General features: G+C 55.3%; 1 protein-coding gene across 5 annotated transcripts in view; it reads left to right on the top strand.

Moving 5' to 3' along the window:
• The window catches only part of GSG1L (GSG1 like), a 206183-nt gene that overhangs the window by 156111 nt on the left and 42830 nt on the right, over positions 1 to 7242 (top strand). The window lies entirely within an intron of this gene.

The raw sequence follows: 7242 nt of genomic DNA, 5'->3' as shown, positions 1-7242 counted from the left end.
GTCTAGTGGGGCATGTGGAGAGCTGAGCAGTCACTGAGGCTTGAGAGAGCGGGCCTGTTCCCACCACTCAGGGACCCTACCCTTATGGGGTGCTCGGAGCATCTCCGTTTAGCAGCAGGGCCTAGAGGCTGGGGGTGGGGCTGGCTGGGAGCTGCTGAGAAGGCACCCCTCGGCAGACAAGGCTTTGATTATCATGCTGGAATCGGGGCTGTTCCCCACAGATGCAGCCCAAGTCCCAGGCTTGGGTAGAATGTCAGGACCACATTCCTGGGGCATGTGAATTTCCAGGGTAGAGATACAGAAGACAGGGGGAGAGAGAGGGCCAGGACTGTGACTTGGGGGTGTGGGCACGTCGAGGGGGCCTTCCAGCCCTCTGGTGGAGGGCTCCAACCTGCCCCCCTCATTCCTACCCAGGCACAGGCCAGGGCACCTGCTCCCCTTCCTCCCGCCATCCTCCTGCAGGTGAGGGCCCACCCTCTGTCGTGGGGGGCTTATGAACATCCGAGGCCATCACAGTGGGGTTAGTGCGTGCGAAGGGTCACATGGGAGCCCCAGGAGGACATCACCCTGAACAATCTTGAGGGCGCACTGGCTGTGTCTATGAGCACGTGGCCCCACTGCCATAGGACGTCCACTGCTGTCTGCTGTCCACTCATATTGGGAGAGGACCCTTGGTGGGGGCTGATCTCAAGCCCATGTGCCCCCGCGGGGAAGTCCTGGAGGGGGCCCGAGGCGGAGGCTGGGGGCCCTGCGGGGGCTGCTCTGCTCCCGTCTGCGAAGTTGAATTCACTCTTTCCTGGGACCCACCAACCTCTCCTCCTCTGTTTCCTCCCTCTCCCCCCACCCCAGGCTGGGAAGCTTACCTGGTCTCCAGGTGGAGGGGAGAGAAGCTGGCTCTGCTTCATCAAACGCTCTTCCGAACCTTTTCAGTGAACACCTACAGTGTGGGCTTTGGGACTCTGACTCTGGTTTTCCCAGTCTTCTCTGATACCTGTGCCCCGAGGTCATTGAGATCTTCTCTCCAGTTACCCAAATGAAGAAATGCCGGGGGTGGGGGGGGGGGGGGAAAAATCGGTGTTTTTTAATATAAAAACCCCCCCCAGCCCCATTTGCCCCGGGGCCCCCCAAACCCCCAGGAAAAACGGGTGATGGCCCCAAGTGCCCTTCTAGCCCCCCCCCCCCACCTGCGGGGGTGGGGACAGGGGTGTTGGGGAGGGTCTGAGCCCGCTCATTGCCTCGGGGCTTGATGGAGGTGACTGGGGTAGATGAGGCCAGTGGTGGTTCAGTAAACCTAGTTTTTAAAATGGGAAGGCCCCCTATTAAATGCCACTTCTGATTTGGGCCACTTCACTTTAAAAGGCAAATAGAAGAGTGAGCAGAATCCAAACAAGCAGTGATGCTAATGACTCAAGTGGTCTGAAAGGAGACCTTTGCAGGAAGGGCAGAGCAATGGCAATGATCTAGTACCGGGCAGACAAGGTTGAGGGGCGACTCGGTAATTGCCAAGCTCCCAAAGGCTCCCCTTGAGAAGAAGCCAACCGGTTCGGCCCCTTGTCCTCGAGGGCAGAGCGAGAAATTAGCTTAAATTGGAGCTGGAAAGATTTAGGTTATGTGTAAGGAGGAACTTTTTAAACCCTGAAATATGCTACCAAGAGAGGCTTCGGGTTCTCGGGAGAGTGTCTAAAAATAGCCTGTTCTTTAAAAATAGTTCTGGGCAAGCTTTAAACATAGCCTCAGCTCGGCTTCTTGGCCACGGTTTTCCGTGCACGAGGACGCGCTGTATGTGGTCCCTCCCAGGTCAAAGGGCACAAGGGACAGTCAGAATCAGCCTTTGGTCTCTGTCCGAACAACTGGATATTTTAGAAATGTACAGATAAGAGATCTATTTTCCTGTCTGCCGCCCCACGGATGGTGGTCATGAAATACCAGCCTTTAGAATGTCAAAGTTTTCTTTCCAGAGCTGTTGTTAATTGGGTCAGCCCCACCAGTTACCCCCAGTCTCTCCCCATTCCTGAGGCAGGGCTCCTCAGTGCCTGCGGGTTGACTGGGAATTCAACCATCTCAGCAAAGTTCCACCCACCCTGGTGACCTGCCCGCCCGCCTCCTGACCTCAGCAGCCTTGGCCGGGCCACGTCCTTGGTCCTTGTCGCTTGGGGCGCCGCTGTGGCCTCTCCCGACTCCCTCCCACCCTCTCGTTCTCTACACACCAGCCAGAGGGATCTTACAGAAGCACGTCTGATTCTTGTCTGATTCTTGCCTTCTTGCTTACAGTTACGTGATCCCTGCCCACTTGCCCTCAGGACCAAGCCCAAACTCCCTACGACGGTTCTGGAACTTTTCAGTGTCTTGTTTATTCCTGTAGCAGCAGCTCCCCCACCCACGTGCCCTGCCTCAGGCCCTTACAGCCCACCAAGCCACTTTGCCCGGGGGGCTCTGCCTGCAGTCCCACTGCCCGGCCCGCCTTCTTGCTCCCTCCGAGCTATTAACTCTCAGCTTGGAAATCACCTCCTCTGGGAGACATTCTGTTCTGACCTTCCTCGGGGAGCCCAGCCGGGCTTCCCAGGGGCCCCTGGCCTTCCCCCTTGGCTGCCCTGGCACATGCCCGTCCCCAGCTTGTCCGCTTCTCCCATCCCTCCAGAGCACTGGGAGGGATGCTGTTTCACTGGCTCCCAGTGTATCCCCCACAGCTGGAGGAGAGCCCGGCACACAGCAGGTACTCAATATGTGCTCAGTGACTAATCAACTGAAAGTCAGGCCACCCCAGCAGGGGTGTCCCCTTTGCCGCCATCCTGCCCTGTGTCATCGGGTTTCAGCTTCCTCCAGGTCCCCACCAGCCCCTCTGTGTCCCATCCCGACATGACATGCGTGGCATGTTGGCAAATCCAGATCAGCGCCCGGGGACACAAGAGTATTTATTTAGCCGCGAATGCTCTCTGAGCGTTCCGAGTAATAACGTAGCATCTTCAATAATAAACTCCATTATAAATGAGTCAATCGGCCGCTTCCCTGATACCGCAAATAAACGGAGCATGCCGTTAGCGCCCCGTGTGCAAATCCCGCAAAAGGGAGCCAGGTCAAATGCCAGACGCGTCCTGGAGTCCAGCTGGGCATCAGTGCTCCGTATGCTGATCCAGGCGGCATCTCCGGACCAGAGACGGTGTCCGCAGGAGGGGTCACCTGGGCCAGGGTCCACCACAGCCCCTGCTGCGGGGACGCGTCGTGGCTCGGCGCCCCCGCGTGTCCTGTGCCAGCGCCGGCGTCTGCTGCCCTGCGGCCTGGTCTCGGTTTAGGCTCCTGAGCACAGGTCCTGCACGCACACAGCCCTGCCCCGGGCCACGTGCGCTTCCACCCCCACTCCCGGAAAAGACTGTTTCACCCTCTGGCTCGCGCTCAGCTGGTGGCCTTGCCCAGCTGGGTGGAAAGGAAGGAGGAGAGTTGCCTCCAGCCCCTTTGTCCTGCGTAGCGGCTTGCTACCTTCCCTCTGCCCAGCTTCCGCAGTCGCCCTGGGGTTCCTCTGATTGCCAGTCTACCTGATCGCCCCTGGGGTGAGCGCGGGAGCACTCTCAATCTCCCCTCTTCAGCAGTCCTCCCTGAGCCCCACCATCACCCCTTTATCCCCCGCTTCTGCCTTCTCTGGGACTATTTCGCTGCTTTCTCTCCTCTTATCAGCCTGTTGTCGCCGATCACCTGTCCCCAGTGGCCTGCGTGGTGGTAAATACATGGTCACTTGTCTGTCTTCATCTTTGACCTCACCGGCTGCTCCCTCCTTCTTGACTTGGGTGCTTCACCCGGCCCTGGTGAAGCCACTCTGCTTTCCTCTGCTGTTGGCTCCCTCCTATCGCCTTCGGCCCCGGCATCGGCTCTGTCCGGGGCCTGCTTTTCCTACAACCTCTCTGCAGGTCATTTCTCTCTCTCTGCCAATGCCTCATGCATTTAATCCCCAGCTCGGACTGTTCCCCGAACCCCAAACTTGCACGCCCAGCTACTTGCTTGCTATCTCTGTTTGCATATAAGATAGGCATTTCCAGCTAATGTGGCCCACGTTGGAGCCTACCCAACCTAACGTCTTCCTTCCTTTATCTTCTTCGCCTTAGTGGGCGGCACCACCGTCTGCCCAGTTGCCCAAACCGAGACTCCGGAGGTCATCCTAGGCTCCAGGTCCCCTCAGCCCCATGTCCAGTCCCTCAGCACGTCCCGGTGGCTGCAGCTGCATACCTGCCCCGGAGCTGCCAGCAACTCTGGGCCAAGCCTCAGGCCTCCCAGCCGGGGAACCCTCTTCCCCACCCCTCCTGCATCCTCTCTCCTTACCCAGTAACCAGAATGTGCTGTAAACATAAGTTGGGCCCCTGCTTTGGCCTTCTGCTGGCTTCGGTCATGCTTAGAATAAAAGCCGGGCTCATCACTGTGGCCCGGCAGATCCTGGCCACCGCCCGCCCTCCTGGCCGGTCTCGAAACACCTTGTCCGCCCCCCTCTGCAGGAGCCTCTTCTCCCTCTCCCCCCCACCCCCCACCCCCAGGTCAGGATCCTGCCTTCAGCCTTTGACAGACCTCTCCCTCTGACTGGAGTGCTCTTCCCCAGACCTCCCTGTGGCTGCCTCCAGCTCCCATTCAAGCCTTTGCTTAAACGTCACCTCCCCAGAGAGGGCTTCCCTGACCACCCAGTCTGAGCAGCCCCTGGGATCTCTCCCGTCACATTGTCCTATTTTATAATGCATCGTGGCACTTTTCACTACCTGATGTGTTCTCGTTAACCTACGTGCTCGTTGTCTGGGCCTCAAGGGCAAGGCATCGGTCTGTCTGTGTCACTGGTCCCCACGCGCTAGAACAATGCCTGGCATATGAAAAGCATTCAATAAATATTCATTGACTGATTGAATTAATGAATAATAAATAAATGAATGATGACTCGCATCTTAGCTCCTGTAGACAACTCGCTCTCCAAAGTTGCCAAAATCTGGCCCTGCCCTCGTTCATTCCCACATCCCAGACCCGGGACTTCCCACCAGGCAGCCTAGTGCCCCTCCCCCACGCACCTTGACATCCGTGGTCATCTATTCATTCAACACATATTACCGAGTGCTGGGGGCCACAAACCGGGTTCCTGGACGAGTGTAGAGTCTAGAGGGCCCATATAGTGAGCCTCAAGCATTCATCCATTCATTCATTCATTCAAGAAACACCACTATAGGACCTCCTGCATGCAAGCACTGTTCTAGATGCTTTATGAATATAAGCCACTGGATACTCATATGAGTCCATGAGGTAGGTGCTATTGTTATCCCTGTGTTATGTTGAGGAAACTGAGGCACAGAAACGGGAGGTCACCTACCCAAGGTCACATAGCTGGTGCTCATTTTGTTTCACTGTGGCTTTACCCTGGGCCTAACGTCCTGACCCTCCCGACATTGTCTCTTCCCTCTGGGCCCACGCCAGCCCCTCTGGACTTAAAAGCAGACTTTTCCCTTCCTCAGTGTGAGCAGCGGAGGCCAGGGCGGGGGTCACGGCAGCCCTGCCCGCTCTGGGGTCAGCTCTGACCCCGCAGTCAGCCTCGCCCCCAGTGCCCTCCTGTGTCCCCCAGGGGCTGGAAGGAGCCACGCCTGCCTCACCATGTGGGTCGGGGCCCCCACTTACGGTGTCAGGAGTTGGAAAATGAGATTTACGGCCCTTCGCTTCCTGGTGTGCGGCCGCCAGGAAGCAGCAGTCGCAGAGCAGGAAAGCCTCCTTCATGCCAATTTCAGGAGGTGCGGTAACTGCAGAAAGTCACTTTCTAATTCGCAGGAGTTGGAAACAATTCCTTCTGCGGAGAGTTTGTGTGACAGACGCTACCACGGACTTCCCTGGCAGAACAGACATGCTTCCAGAAACACAGGCGAGGATCAGATGTTTAAAGGAGACTCTTCAAAAGGCAGTCAGAGAAACTCACCAGCCTATCTTTGAATTCTTTGAATGAAGAAATAATTTTCATTTATTGACTTTTCTTAAAGCACGGCCTTTCATATTTGGGAGTAAATGGAATCCGATTGAGAAATCATTGCTTTTCCAAACTAACAGTTTAGAAAATTGTTCTGCCAACAGGCTGGGTCTGGCTTCTGGGTCTCGCTAGGTGTTTTCGTCATGTCCCCACTGTCCTAATAGAAGGAGTGGTTGTTCTCCTGAACGCTTTCCTTCGTTTGTAGTTGCTCATTGGGATTACCTGTGTCTACTGATGTCCCCATTTTATAGATGAGAAAACAAGACACGCAGAGGCCACATAACTCGGAGAGCATCTGGACTGGCATAGTGCAGAAGAAACTCAAGAAGTTAGAACAGCTGAGGGTTTGGAGAGTGAGCCCTCCCCCCCACCCCCCCACCCCCGCAAACCCAGAAAGGGACTGGTTGGGGCTAGGGAAGGGGTCAGGACCCCACTAAAGGCGCAAGGTTCCTGGGTAAGGCAGCAATTCTAGGGGGAACGAGCACTGGGAAGTGAGCAGGGGGAGGCTGTCCTCCCAGATAACAGACTCTACTGTGACTTATAAGGGGTAAAAGAGTGTGGCATTGACACAAGAACAGAGGCACACCAGTAGAACAGAGTGACATCAGGAAACACTCATGTACAGGTGGGGCTTGGAATGTCAGTGTCATTTAAAATCAGCGGGGAAGGGGCGCCTGGGTGGCTCAGTTGGATTTCGGCTCAGGTCATTATCTTATGGTTCATGAGATTGTCCCCCATATCGGGTTCTGTGCTGACAGTGTGGAGCCTGCTTGGGATTCTCTCTCTCTGTCTCTCTCTGCCCCTTCCCTGCACGTGCTGTCTCTTTCTCTCAAGATAAATAAATAAAATAAAAATAAAATCAGGGGCACCTGGGTGGCTCACGACTTTGGCTCAGGTCGTGATCTCACAGTTCATGGGTTCGAGCCCTGCGTTGAGCTCTGGGCTGACGGCTCAGAGCCTGGAACCTGCTTCCGATTCTGTGTCTCCCTCTCTACCCCTCCCCCACTCATGCTCTGTCTCTCTCTGCCTCTCAAAAATAAAGAAACGTAATAATTTAAAAAAATTAAAATAAATAAAATAAAAATGAAATCAGTGGGGGAAAGGACAGGTCATTCTATAAGGATTCAAGACAATCAGCTACTCATTAAAAACACTTAACTTACATCCTTAACTCACACCATTCACCAAGATAAATTCTAGGTGAATTAATATAAAAATATAGGACAATGCATTTACAGGTGTTCCTTTTCCAAAAAGATAGACACAGCATG

This window comes from Panthera uncia, chromosome E3, assembly GCF_023721935.1.
Source record: "Panthera uncia isolate 11264 chromosome E3, Puncia_PCG_1.0, whole genome shotgun sequence".
Taxonomy (NCBI): domain Eukaryota; kingdom Metazoa; phylum Chordata; class Mammalia; order Carnivora; family Felidae; genus Panthera; species Panthera uncia.
Note: the sequence above shows the minus strand (reverse complement) of the source record. Positions and strands in the feature narration are given on the sequence as shown.